At 44.7% G+C, this 15,000-nt stretch overlaps 1 long non-coding RNA gene across 2 annotated transcripts in view; it reads left to right on the top strand.

Moving 5' to 3' along the window:
* Positions 1–15,000, top strand: part of LOC138366912 (uncharacterized) — a 29,448-nt gene that overhangs the window by 2,294 nt on the left and 12,154 nt on the right. Inside the window, exons 2-3 of one of the 2 annotated variants that reach the window (XR_011229250.1) lie at positions 9,519–9,693; positions 9,741–10,422. This is a non-coding gene — a long non-coding RNA (uncharacterized lncRNA). Of the gene's footprint in view, positions 1–9,518; positions 10,423–15,000 lie in introns of both variants that reach the window. The other variant, XR_011229249.1, reaches the window with a different exon arrangement.

Raw genomic sequence — 15,000 nt, 5'->3', positions numbered from 1 at the left:
GTCAGGGGGAACAACAGTGTATGACTACACCAAGCCAGGTCAGGGGGAACAACAGTGTATGACTACACCAAGCCAGGTCAGGGGGAACAACAGTGTATGACTACACCAAGCCAGGTCAGGGGGAACAACAGTGTATGACTACACCAAGCCAGGTCAGGGGGAACAACAGTGTATGACTACACCAAGCCAGGTCAGGGGGAACAACAGTGTATGACTACACCAAGCCAGGTCAGGGGGAACAACAGTGTATGACTACACCAAGCCAGGTCAGGGGGAACAACAGTGTATGACTACACCAAGCCAGGTCAGGGGGAACAACAGTGTATGACTACACCAAGCCAGGTCAGGGGGAACAACAGTGTATGACTACACCAAGCAAGGTCAGGGGGAACAACAGTGTATGACTACACCAAGCCAGGTCAGGGGGAACAACAGTGTATGACTACACCAAGCCAGGTCAGGGGGAACAACAGTGTATGACTACACCAAGCAAGGTCAGGGGGAACAACAGTGTATGACTACACCAAGCCAGGTCAGGGGGAACAACAGTGTATGACTACAACAAGCCAGGTCAGGGGGAACAACAGTGTATGACTACACCCAGCAAGGTCAGGGGGAACAACAGTGTATGACTACAACAAGCCAGGTCAGGGGGAACAACAGTGTATGACTACACCAAGCCAGGTCAGGGGGAACAACAGTGTATGACTACACCAAGCCAGGTCAGGGGGAACAACAGTGTATGACTACACCAAGCAAGGTCAGGCGGAACAACAGTGTATGACTACACCAAGCCAGGTCAGGGGGAACAACAGTGTATGACTACACCAAGCCAGGTCAGGGGGAACAACAGTGTATGACCACACCAAGCCAGGTCAGGGGGAACAACAGTGTATGACTACACCAAGCCAGGTCAGGGGGAACAACAGTGTATGACTACACCAAGCCAGGTCAGGGGGAACAACAGTGTATGACTACACCAAGCCAGGTCAGGGGGAACAACAGTGTATGACTACACCAAGCCAGCCAATAAACAATTTCGTAAATAAACCATGTCAAAAAACCTTACTCAAAAACAATATTACTGTCAATGACCATCGCATTTTAAATAAAAACCATATAGTTGACTTCTAATTGGGGGTATATTGTAGTTAACAATAAGATTGGTATAGAAATAACAGTATTTTGAAGGACGTGTTAACTCTACCGAAAATATTGCTAATTTGAAAATTGCTCAGTTGTCACAACTGCTCACTGTTGTATAATTCTTACTGAATTATAACTTATACATGAACTCTTTAGGAGTCGAAGGGTCTTTATGTGTAGTGAACTGCTGAGTCAAAATGTTTTCGGGAACAATAAATATGACTTTCTAATACTGAATCTAAACAGTTTAGGAAATAAACTTGAAACGTTGTCTCTGTGATGAAGCTGAAACGTTGTCCCTGTGATGAAGCTGAAACGTTGTCCCTGTGATGAAGCTGAAACGTTGTCACTGTGATGAAGCTGAAACGTTGTCCCTGTGATGAAGCTGAAACGTTGTCCCTGTGATGAAGCTGAAACGTTGTCCCTGTGATGAAGCTGAAACGTTGCTCCTTTCGACACGTATATTAACAAAGGCTTATGCAGAAGACATGTACCTATAAGAGACAATGTCTATCCAAGGTTGGAGACCAAACGCTTGGAGCTAACTTCACCCAACTTTGCACGGTGACTGCCGAGGGGTAGGTAACCAACATGACCGGATCAGCCTCATCCCCTATCGCTCTCAGGAACACGGCTTTCCAACGATTTTTCCGTTCTTATTTATTACCGAGGCAACAGAAGAGAAGTGGATGGAAGGATAGGAGGGAGGGGAATATTTAGGGGTAAGAGGGGGAAGGGTTAATGGAAAGAGGGGAAAATAGGGTTTTGAAAGAAACTAGCCAGAGCCTCGAGAGATTGTGTCCATCGCCTGTAATCTCTGTGGGAACCGACCTGTGAGATTTATATTTATTTAATTTATATGAATTTATATTTACGTTAATTTATATACTTCGATAGCAATTTGTATGATAATGAGTGGACTGTATTTCTGCAATAATCTCATAATCTCACAAATCGATCCTCTACACATTAGGGGGGGTTATTAAATTAATATATATGCAGCCAATCAAACTACAGTAACTACATACATTGAAGAGGTTCCTTATCTTATAGTACAGCAGGTTAGTCCACCAGGTATAACTAGGGTGTAGACACCAAATTATCCTCTTTGAGGTAGCTTCCATATCACCCAGTAACTGGTGCACAAATCTTCCTTCCTCGTCTTGACCTGTCAAAAGTGCGCTAGCTGTGAAGCCAGAATCCTATGTATGACAAGCTATATCAGAGAAAACACTATACAGAACATTGAAGACCTGGCTTAATTACCTTTAGTATGAGGCGATTTCGCGATCTAACCGGGTCACCCTATATCCTGACATTAATGGCCATAAATGAATGATAAACGGGTTTCGGATAGACTTAACTTGAATTGTAGACATCGTGTTGGAGATGGTACCTTTGGTTTCCATAACACTACGTCCAAGTAAAATTAACAGGAGCCGTATTTGCTCCCGTGTGAGCCTCTGGTCTCAATATAAACAATGGCTGTTTAACACTCCATTCTATTGACGTTACTGGCCGACATTGTCCAGAATGATAGGAGCTAAATTTGCTCCACACGTCTCGGAGGTGACACAACAAAGGCTGCCCTCCTTCCTCCCCTCTGACGCCTGGCTTACATTGTCCAGATTTCAGAACGTGATAGAAGGGTCACATTTACTCTACTTTAATATTGATAATTAAGTTAATTTATATAAGATGTTTTTATGATGGTAAAGTCCAAAGACTTATGTATTTAAGAATAATTCCCAGCAGAATAGCTGGTGAATTATAATAGTATGTGGTGATGATATCCCGTTTTCTTTAGACGGTAATTCCACTACAAGTTACGTTTTCTATGGGTTACTTGTTTATACAACACAGCTATTATCTGTATGATTATTAAATGGTGTCGGATTTTCCGACAATCTCTGAGAATCAACACCTGGCAAGCAACATCTGTGTTGTGCGTGAGATTCGCTTGTCTAATGGTCATCTAATCGCGTTTATGGATCCCGTGATGGCTAAAACAAAGAACGAGAGGTTCTGTTACAACTGCCGCATGGAATGGTGCAAAAACCAGCTTTTATTTGTGTTTATTCCTACTGCTGTGAGTGGATGGTCTAGTGACGTCTCCACTATAGATCTGACAAGTTACTTTTATTGTTTATGTTTCTCAGGGAGCGGGTAATGTGAGAAGTGTTATCAGAGGAGATGAGAAACCTCTGGTAGGACACTTCATTAATTCCTGCCTCATATATCGAAGTTCTTAATCTGTTCTAATATCCCTTCCAAGTGCTATATTGTCATACTAGCTTTAACATATAATTCCCCTTTTTTTTACTCTTTATCTTCATTCCCTTTTCCTGCCTCGTCGTTATATTTATCTTTCATTTCTTTTCCGTCTTTTAGTGAGCTTAGTAACATTCCATCTTTGTTTACCTAGAGAGGCACTTCCATTATTTTATTGAGAAGTTGAAAAATTAATTCGTCAAGGTTCATTTTGCAAGTTTATTATGGCCTGACACTATTGGGTTTTGTTGAAGCTTTCAGCATCTTCAGAGACTCCAAGTACAAAGCAGACCTGACACTCGAACTAAGAACTCTGTATTTGACATGTACATCTGGAAGCTGACAGGATGACCGTTTCATACTTTAAATGACTTAAAAACGGCGTTACCTCAAATACATATGATTATATTTTGTGGGCAAATACATAGCTAGGCCAAGACGTTTCCTCACGTTGAATTAGTTAAGGTTTACAGTACGGAAGTGAATGAAACACGTCTTGAGTCATAGATTCGAACGTTGTAAAGTTGACTTGAATGCAAAAACACACAATCATTACTTGGTATTTGACAAATACGGTAAACCCAGGGATCCTTTGTCTTGATGTAGCCCGTCCTCATAAACAATGGCCAAATGCTCGTTAATTCAGTCGCCAAACTCCTCTGTGCATGAATGAAAAGCGGTTTACACACAACCTATGCTCTTCCGGCCAGACTCGTAAAAGCTGCGGCCGTCCGCCAAGTCGCATTGATAAATTTTAACGTATTGTGTATTAAGTGTATTCTCATATACAACTAAATATTATTATAAATTAAAGTTCTATGTATAGGCGTCGGTTAGGTTAGGTGTTTAGGCTCTGTTGGCGATTATTTGTATTTGAAGTATTTGGGTGAAGCATTTACAGAGTTGTGATTCGAACCGATGTCGTCAGCGAAGCACTGTTCGAGAAATGATCGAACATAACCAGTTGCGAGTCGTGTGTAACCCGTTTTCATTCATTAACTGGGTTTGGCGGCTGGATTAACAGATATTTCAGCTCGTCCTCACAAAGGTCAAAGTCCATTCCATGCACCCGCCAAACCCCCTGTTTATGAATGAAAAACAGTTTACACACGACTCAACTGATGACGTTCGAACACTTCCGGAACAAGTGCTTCACTGACTACTTTTGTTCGAACCACAACGCTGTAAATGCTTCACCCTCGTACTACAAATACAAATAATCGCCAACAGAACCTAAACACCTAACCTAACCTTTGCCTATATATGCACAATATTCTAATATATTATAATATTAATTTATATGAGAAAATTCCTGTTTTGAATGAACAGCATGTACAAATTTATAAATATGTCTGTGGGGTCGACCGCTAGATGGAATGGACTTGAGTCAGGGACAAGTTACTGGTTATACACGACTCTGAACTGACTGCTTTCGAACTGTATTCTAAAAGTGATTTGCTTTCCTACTCTAAATTCTTTACACACCTGCTGAAAATATAAATAATTGCCAACAGATACACAATATCTAACCAAGCTTACTCGAGGCCTAACTCTACACAAAATTATATTTAAATAGTAATATATATTCATATTCAAGTATATATACAACAAATATAAATAATTACCAAAGGAAACAACGCGTCCTAACCTAGCCTATGTCTATACACAAAATCATAATACACGTTAATATTAACGCAAATTCGAGTAAACATATTTTATAATTGACATCTTTAAGTAAACATCTTTAATTAATTTTTTTTAATTGAACGCGTCTTTAAGGTCCGGCCATCGCTTAGACGAGCAAAACTTCAGGACAGATTGTTTGATAACTATTTGAAGATGATGTGAATAAAGAAAACTGCTCCAACATCCGACTGAAAGTTAGAGGGGGGACCCAAGAGCTCTGTAACTCCCAGACGTAGTTACATAAATATACGAGGCTGGCAGGTGTAGTCTGTAAGCAACTTAGCCCATGACGTATGGGACACTAAATTATTAACGGTAGAGACCGGTTAGGTTGGCAATACTGGAAGGGGGAGGTGAATCGGCAACTGTGGCAGCACTGGAAGAGCGCTCCTTTCTTTTTAAACTTACAGAAGTGTTGACAGGAGAGGGAGGGAGGGATGGTAGGGGGGAGGGAGGGATGGTAGGGGGGAGAGAGAGACAGAGACAGAGAGAGAGAGACAGAGAGAGACAGAGAGAGAGAGAGAGAGAGAGAGAGAGAGAGAGAGAGAGAGAGAGAGAGAGAGAGAGAGAGAGAGAGAGAGAGAGAGAGAGAGAGAGAGAGAACTCAATTTGTACGCATTTTCAGCGTGTCGGACCCAGTGTATATCAGACAATATCCAAGGATATACACAAGTGTCGTTCGTGAGCGAGGAATGTGAGCTATGAAGAAAACTGAGAGAATTGGACCTCGTCACACTGGAGGAAACACGGTACAGGGAGGAAATAATAACGATATACAAGATTCCAAGGACAACCGACCACGTAGAAAGAAAAACAAATTATCTACGAGATAAACAGCATAACCAAACGTTCACAAAGCCAGGAACAGCAGTACTAAACGTTCACAAAGCCAGGAACAGCAGTACTAAACGTTCACAAAGCCAGGAACAACAGCACTAAACGTTCACAAAGCCAGGAACAACAGCAAACGTACACAAAGGGCATGAATGAGGAACATACAAAGAGGCCTTTTAAAGCTCGAGAGTCGTAAATAAGTGGAACGGATTAGATAAAGAAGTTGAAGATAACTCAGTGCACAATTTTATATGAAAATCTGGTAAGAAAAACGATAGAATACAATTACTATTTGCTGAATCTGCAAGCTCAAATCGTTGAGTTCCCACTGGCAGGCAGGCAAACAGGCAGGCAGAGAGACAGGCAGGCAGAGAGGCAGGCAGGCAGGCAGGCAGAGAGGCAGGCAGGCAGAGAGGCAGGCAGAGAGGCAGGAAGGCAGGCAGGCAGAGAGGCAGGAAGGCAGGCAGAGAGGCAGGCAAGCAGGCAGAGAGGCAGGAAGGCAGGCAGGCAGAGAGGCAGGAAGGCAGGCAGGCAGAGAGGCAGGAAGGCAGGCAGGCAGGAAGGCAGGCAGGCAGAGAGGCAGGAAGGCAGGCAGGCAGGCAGGCAGGCAGGCAGGCAGGCAGGCAGGCAGGCAGGCAGAGAGGCAGGCAGAGAGGTAGGCAGGCAGGCAAGTAGAAACATGCACAAAACCCAGAGCACGACGGAAAATAGAGAGGACCAAAAAGTCTCGGGACACAGACCACGCCATATTGTGAGTGCCTCGAGGCATTAACCAAATATTCAGGTTAATGTTATGGCGAGCGTAGGAGCCGCTCGTAAGGTGTAGTAATTATATAGAGGGAACACTTAGCCAATATGACTACAGAACGGTCGTGCGCCTTCATGTTGATCCCTTCCTTGCTTCTCTGTGTCTGTGTGTGTGACTGGGGGTGAGGCTGCTCCCTCAGCTCCTGGGCCCCAACCTCTCTCTGACCCTGCTCGGAGCTGTATGAAGTTACCTCCCACTTCATTCACTTCTGGCCCATTCGACTTGCACGCTACACTTATGGTGAAGTGTTTTCGTGTATTCTTGTGGCTCATCTGGGTGTCTAGTTTCCACCCCAAGCTCTCTTCCCCTACCTCTGTTAATGTTAAACATTGCGGCTTGTCATCGTAGTGCCTCGGAAAACCTTTGTTGTAATTTGTTGCTTAACCCACGCTAGTAGAAGGGAAAGTTGACTTTCCTCAGCATTTCCTCATAGCTCGGTTCTCGATGATCAGGGACCAGTCTTGTAGCAAACCCATGGAATTTATATAGCTTTGCTTTCAGTCGTTTTATTTTTTGTGTTGGCATGCCACTCAGGTGGCTACATATGGTACATATGCTTCTTTAATGTGTCTATATATTATCGCTTCATGTTGGATACGTGTTCTCTCACCCAGTTCAACACGTGTCCAGTTACTGCAGTTTGTATCTCACGTTTGTGTGAACGTCTCACAAGTTTGTGTGAACGTCTCACAAGTTTGTGTGAACGTCTCACAAGTTTGTGTGAACGTCTCACAAGTTTGTGTGAACGTCTCACAAGTTTGTGTGAACGTCTCACAAGTTTGTGTGAACGTCTCACAAGTTTGTGTGAACGTCTCACAAGTTTGTGTGAACGTCTCACAAGTTTGTGTGAACGTCTCACAAGTTTGTGTGAACGTCTCACAAGTTTGTGTGAACGTCTCACAAGTTTGTGTGAACGTCTCACAAGTTTGTGTGAACGTCTCACAAGTTTGTGTGAACGTCTCACAAGTTTGTGTGAACTTCACACAAGTTTGTGTGAACGTCTCACAAGTTTGTGTGAACTTCACACAAGTTTGTGTGAACTTCACACAAGTTTGTGTGAACGTCTCACAAGTTTGTGTGAACGTCTCACAAGTTTGTGTGAACGTCTCACAAGTTTGTGTGAACTTCACACAAGTTTGTGTGAACTTCACACAAGTTTGTGTGAACGTCTCACAAGTTTGTGTGAACTTCACACAAGTTTGTGTGAACGTCTCACAAGTTTGTGTGAACGTCTCACAAGTTTGTGTGAACGTCTCACAAGTTTGTGTGAACGTCTCACAAGTTTGTGTGAACTTCACACAAGTTTGTGTGAACGTCTCACAAGTTTGTGTGAACGTCTCACAAGTTTGTGTGAACGTCTCACAAGTTTGTGTGAACGTCTCACAAGTTTGTGTGAACTTCACACAAGTTTGTGTGAACGTCTCACAAGTTTGTGTGAACGTCTCACAAGTTTGTGTGAACTTCACACAAGTTTGTGTGAACGTCTCACAAGTTTGTGTGAACTTCACACAAGTTTGTGTGAACGTCTCACAAGTTTGTGTGACGTTTCATACGAAAAACTCAAGTTTGAGCTTCTGGTGTGGAACAACATCGAAGGCTTTCAGGCGGCCCAGGAAGATGCAGTCAGCCCAGTTTTCTCTTTCCTGTGTCGTCATTAACATTTTTGTCATTGAAATAGAGCAGGTTTGCCAGGCAACACTTATTTTATATGAACTCAAGCAGAAGCTTTGGAGTCAACATTGGAGTTTTCAAAGTGCTTCAGCAGCTTCCAGATTAACTTACCTCGAGCCTAACAGGCAGCGATACACGATACACTACTTATCAACGATACACGTCTGAGGTTTAGTGCTTTCCGTATATCCCCATTCTTGTACATATCAAATGAAGTCTTCGAGATGTTTGGCAGTTCTCCTCTCTTCAGTGAAGCAATGTAGATTAACGAGAGAGGTCTGCTTAGTGCTTCAGCTTCGTTGTTTAGCACCCACGAGGGAGCTTGTGTCAGGTGCTACGCTTCTTGTAACTTTTAGGTCCTTCATCTACCTCTTATAACTTGTATGTTGAGTAACCTCTCACTGAAGGGTGTCATGTACTCTACATCTGGGAGGTACTCAAGCTGCAGCTTAAACTCTCCCTGGAAGCTTTTGTTTACAACCTCATACTGTATAAATGGTCAATCCACACTTCCGTGGAAATAAACTTTCCATTCACCTGGGCTATATGGGTCTCGAACCGTGGGCTCCACGCGTGTCAGGGCGAAGCTCTATCGACTGGGCTATGAGTAATCTTAATAAGGAAAATCTTAAAAATGAAACCTGTTCTATAGTGCTACGGCCTCTCACGCGTATGGTCCAAGGTTCGAGGCTCGTACTGTATATTGATGTGTTGGCGTGCTGGTGTAGGTAGTGTTCTTTATATCGCAGTGTTCTTTAGTGATGGAGGCTGCGTGTAGGCCTAACCTAAGGAGGACCTCGTTGGTGTCCCTCAAGATAAATAATGTAACTTAATAATGTAAGAGGTCCAGGTTGTCCTGGAAATGAGAAATGTTTGAGGTATCTTGTCTCCAGCATTATACTATTTAACATGACGTAGTAATATATTTATAATTGTAATTAGAAACTAGACAACCTGTAAACGCAAACTATCATCATAACATGCTGGCTGCAATATAATGGTATCAAAGGATATATACACATACATGCCAGCAATTTAATATATGAAAAAATCCTGTACAATAAAAACAAAAAAATCTCTATTAACTCCATTTTTATTTTAGCTTATTACCATAAAGCAGCCAAGAATAACAGGCAAAAATTCCAAGCAACCAACTGTGCTGTCACCTGAGATTAGCAGCCAGGGCAGGTGTTGGTCTCCTGCACCACCTATTGAACCACGGCCAGGACAGGTGTTGAGGGTCTCCTGCCCCACCTGTTGAACCACGGCCAGGACAGGTGTTGGAGGGTCTCCTGCCCCACCTGTTGAACCACGGCCAGGACAGGTGTTGATCTCCTGCCCCACCTGTTGAACCACGGCCAGGGCAGGTGTTGGTCTCCTGCCCCACCTGTTGAACCACGGCCAGGGCAGGTGTTGGTGTCCTGCCCCACCTGTTGAACCACGGCCAGGGCAGGTGTTGGAGGGTCTCCTGCCCCACCTGTTGAACCACGGCCAGGGCAGGTGTTGGTCTCCTGCCCCACCTGTTGAACCACGACCAGGGCAGGTGTTGGAGGGTCTCCTGCCCCACCTGTTGAACCACGGCCAGGGCAGGTGTTGGAGGGTCTCCTGCCCCACCTGTTGAACCACGGCCAGGGCAGGTGTTGGTCTCCTGCCCCACCTGTTGAAGGACGGTGTTACCAGTCCTGGAGTACCTGCTGGCGTACCTGAGGACCAACACACAGCTGGAGGAGAACATCGTCTTCTCACTCTCTGGAGGAGACATTACACGCTGGCGTACTTGTGTGTAATGAAACAATTGTGAATATTAATTCACGTGTTGTGTGATGGAGTGAGTGGAGTGGATTACGGAGGTGGAGAGAGGACGTGGAGGTGGATTGGCAGCGTCGTCGAGGGATAGAGGCAGCGTCGTCGTGGGATAGAGGCAGCGTCGTCGAGGATGGGCTGTCACTCCAGCAAGGACTTAGTCACTCCCATCGACAACGGCAACTTACAGAAAAATGAGTTCGGTGAGTACCCATCCGCTCTTCTTGTATGATAATTAGAATATGCTGTATTCAGTGTAAATGTGTACAAACCTGCCTTAGGTATACAGCAGGTGTGTTCAAGAGTACTCGCAGCGTTGAGAGAAAACGTTCTCACTATTAAAGACAGCTCCGTTGAGGAAATTAAATCCTGCTTGAAGAATGCTTGCAAGCAGGAATTTGGCAAGATGATGTTGGCATCCATTGTTTAATACTCTTTAGTGGGTTGAACACTGCTGCATATCAGTCTAGGACTCTAGGTAATGCAATTCGGTTCGTTCTCGACTCACAATCGGGAATCCCCGGTTAGAATCCCGGCGAGAGAGTGAGTTTAGCACGTTGACTTTTTACCTAATGCCTCTGTTCACCTAGCAATAGATAGATACCCGGGAGTAAGTCAACTGTTGTGGGGGTTTGTATCCTAGGGAGGTTACCTTGAGGTGCGTCCGGGGCTTAGCGTCCCCGCGGCCCGGTCGTCGACCAGGCCTCCTGGTTGCTGGACTAATCAACCAGGCTGTTGGACGCGGCTGCTCGCAGCCTGACGTATGAGTCACAGCCTGGTAGATCAGGTATCCTTTGGAGGTGCTTATCCAGGGGAGGGTAAGTAATTCTATATAAGCCTCTATACAAGCCTAACACACACACATATACACAGGCTGCCTGTTCCCCACCAAAATAAAAAGATATATATATATATATATATATATATATATATATATATATATATATATATATTATATATATATATATATATATAAGGAACATCACAAATTCTTGACTGTTAGGCTGCAGCAAACATCACATGACGCTTAATACTATAGTGTAAACAAATGAGTTATACTTATAAACTCTTACAATTAGCAAGAACTGCCATATACCTAAATAATGTTGCCTAATAGGAAGATAAAACTTTTTTTTATTAAATATGAGTGACTCGAATTTTGGTATTTTTCTTGATTTGCTATTTTTTTGGCCCAAACACTTCGATTGGACGGTAGAGCGACGGCCTCGCTTCTTGCAGGTCGGCGTTCAATCCCCGACCCTCCATATGGTTGGACATCAATCCTTGCCTCTGATAGGAGGGTAGAAATAGCCTAAGCTACTCTATCCCTTTGAGACATATTTTATTGTTTCAATAAACGTACTTGAAGTTTCCTCTGCTTGGTGAGGCACCAGGGAGCATCTTAGGCCACCAGACACACGACAGCTAACACACACATTCTTGTTGATGTTTCTTCGTGTCAACGTTGCTCATATGCAACATCACTGCAATCTTAAGTTACCTCTCAAGCACCACTGCTGTCTTAGGTTACCTCTCAAGCACCACTGCAATCTTAAGTTACCGCTCAAGCACCACTGCAATCTTAAGTTACCGCTCAAGCACCACTGCAATCTTAAGTTACCTCTCAAGCACCACTGCAATCTTAAGTTACCTATCAAGAACCACTGCAATCTTAAGTTACCTATCAAGCAGCACTGCAATCTTAAGTTACCTATCAAGCACCACTGCAATCTTAAGTTACCGCTCAAGCACCACTGCCTGCCTGCCAGCCCCTTGTCTGTCAAGGAATGTCACAGAAAGTTTGTGACCGTGAGAATTCACTTGTTGGGGGATATTTCCGCTGGCCTTAGTGCTGGATAATTCCTCCAACTTGCTGTCATGGGACAGTTCCGCGGGTTTATATGACCACTCGAAGCCTGATGTCTCGGGGAAGGGAGGGGAGGGGGGAGAGGGTGGGAGGGGGGAGAGGGAGGGAGGGAGGGAGGGAATTATCAGGAGAAAACGCCGAGCTATTACGCCTATATAGCACTGGGAAGGGGGGGGGGGGAGGGGTCAGGATAAGGATTTGGGATGGGACGAGGGGAGAGGAATGATGTCCAACCACTTGTGGACGGTCGGGGATTGAACACCGATCTGCATGAAGCGAGACCATCGCTCTACCGTCTAGCCCAAGTGGTTGGGCCAGGGAGGGGGGAAGGAGGGAGGGAGGTCTTTCATTGCTTCTGGCCATGGAAACAAGGCTACTTGAACACGTTGTTGTTTTGTTTCTCTTCACCAAGTTTCTCAAGGTAACAGACTTCTGCCGATCCTCAACAGTTAAGTCTCCCATGATTCCAGTCACCAAGCCTCGGCGCCAGTTTTCTTACTCTTCTGCGTGTCTAAAAACATTCTTATATTTCCTCTAATTAAGGGGAGGAGATATTTTGGACATTAAAATTGACAAACGCATTTCATAATTACACGTCTCTGTAATCTGTAAGGCTGGTCTTGGAGAATTACTGCTAAAATATATACATTTTTAATCACTGGTGTATTTTTATTTTAGTTGGGGCTTCAGTCCAAGAAGTTGTATGTAATGCATATGACTTTCCCTAATGGAAAGAAAATGGGATTTGAGACTAAGGATGTTGTCCTTGTGGGATAGGATCTCAGGCTCAGGATGTTGGCATGGGATAGGATACCAGGCTACAGGATGTTGCCCTAGTGGGATAGGAGGCCAGATAAAGCATACCGTCCTAATAGGATAGGATATTATATCAGACAAAGGATGATGTTGTCCCAGTGGGATAGGATGTCAGGCTTAGGATGCTATCCCAATGGGATAGGATGCCAGGCTCCCACACCCACTTTGTCGCGTGCCAGTCAGGATGACACCCCCACCCTGTCGCGTGCCAACAAGGGTGCCTGGCATCCGCAGTGCCTAGGGCGGAGGGAACGGAGGGACTGTCTAACAAGCACGAAACGCTAATCCGAGGTGCATACACCCTGTTGTGATTGATCGTGTGTTGATGGTGTGTGTGTGTGTGTGTGTGTGTGTGTGTGTGTGTGTGTGTGTGTGTGTGTGTGTGTGTGTGTGTGTGTGTGTGTGTGTGAGTGTGAGAGAGAGGAGACTCCTCCTCCTCCCCACTCCCCTTTTCTGCGCATTTACCATCCCTCTATCCTCGCCTCCACCTATCTCCTATCCTCCCCCCCCCCCACTACCCTCTCCTCCCAAGCCTCCAGACCGGAGCAATTGGTTTATAATTAAGATGGCCCACAAGGTTCCGTTGACGCCATATCAGAAAGGTTATTTCCAATAGAGTTTTGTTAGTGGTCACTTTGAGGTAGATGAGGGCCACTAGTGAGGACGAGAGGCACTCGTGAGGGCCACTGGTGAGGACGAGAGGCACTCGTGAGGGCCACTGGTGAGGACGAGAGGCACTCGTGAGGGCCACTGGTGAGGACGAGAGGCACTCGTGAGGGCCACTAGTGAGGACGAGAGGCACTCGTGAGGGCCACTGGTGAGGACGAGAGGCACTCGTGAGAGCCACTAGTGAGGACGAGAGGCACTCGTGAGGGCCACTAGTGAGGACGAGAGGCACTCGTGAGGGCCACTAGTGAGGACGAGAGGCACTCGTGAGGGCCACTAGTGAGGACGAGAGGCACTCGTGAGGGCCACTAGTGAGGACGAGAGGCACTCGTGAGGGCCACTAGTGAGGACGAGAGGCACTCGTGAGGGCCACTAGTGAGGACGAGAGGCACTCGTGAGGGCCACTAGTGAGGACGAGAGGCACTCGTGAGGGCCACTGGAGAAAACATTTGGGATGACACGAAGGTGAGAGATGGCACAGAGTTAAAGAGGGAACGAAAGAAGGAGCGAAAGAAGGAGCGAAAGAAGGAATGCAGTGAGAGGTTCACCTTCAGTATCCGCAGTATAGCTTCAAGTATCTGTTACCCCGCCCTCGCCAGTGGCCAGCTGTGCGTGTAGTGTGTATCCTGTGTATTGTGTGTATTTCCGTGTATCGTGGGGTGTTATACACCTCGCAGGTAATAACAATTACAGTAGAGGCCGGCCATATGTGAAGAGAGAGAAGCCAGGACCCCTGCACTAACACCCACCACGACCATCACTGTCCCTCTACATTACCACTTATATTACGACTGTTTAAACCAAAAATATGCAAATTAGTGAACACGGCGACTGGTCATATTTTGCCCAAATCCCTCTGCAGCTGTCAAAATACAATGCCATTGGAAACATTACTCCTCAGGGTTATTTTTGAGCGGAATTCAGGGTCATTGCACATATTTGCAGTTTTAAATTACGACTTTTTTACCGAATATATATATATATATATATATGTCGTACCTAATAGCCAGAACGCACTTCTCAGCCTACTATTCAAGGCCCGATTTGCCTAATAAGCCAAGTTTTCATGAATTAATGTTTTTTCGTCTACCTAACCTACCTAACCTAACCTAACCTAGCTTTTTTGGCTACCTAACCTAACCTTACCTATAAATATAGGTTAGGTTAGGTTAGGTAGGGTTGGTTAGGTTCGGTCATATATCTACGTTAATTTTAACTCCAATAAAAAAAAATTGACCTCATACATAGAGAAAAGGGTTGCTTTATCATTTCATAAGAAAAAAATTATAGTAAATATATTAATTCAGGAAAACTTGGCTTATTAGGCAAATCGGTCCATGAATAGTAGGCTGAGAAGTGAGTTCTGGCTACTAGGTACGACATATATATATATATATATATATATATATATATATATATATATATATATATA

Source organism: Procambarus clarkii, chromosome 20 (genome assembly GCF_040958095.1).
Source record: "Procambarus clarkii isolate CNS0578487 chromosome 20, FALCON_Pclarkii_2.0, whole genome shotgun sequence".
Taxonomy (NCBI): Eukaryota; Metazoa; Arthropoda; class Malacostraca; order Decapoda; family Cambaridae; genus Procambarus; species Procambarus clarkii.
This window is presented reverse-complemented; position numbering and strand designations above follow the sequence as displayed.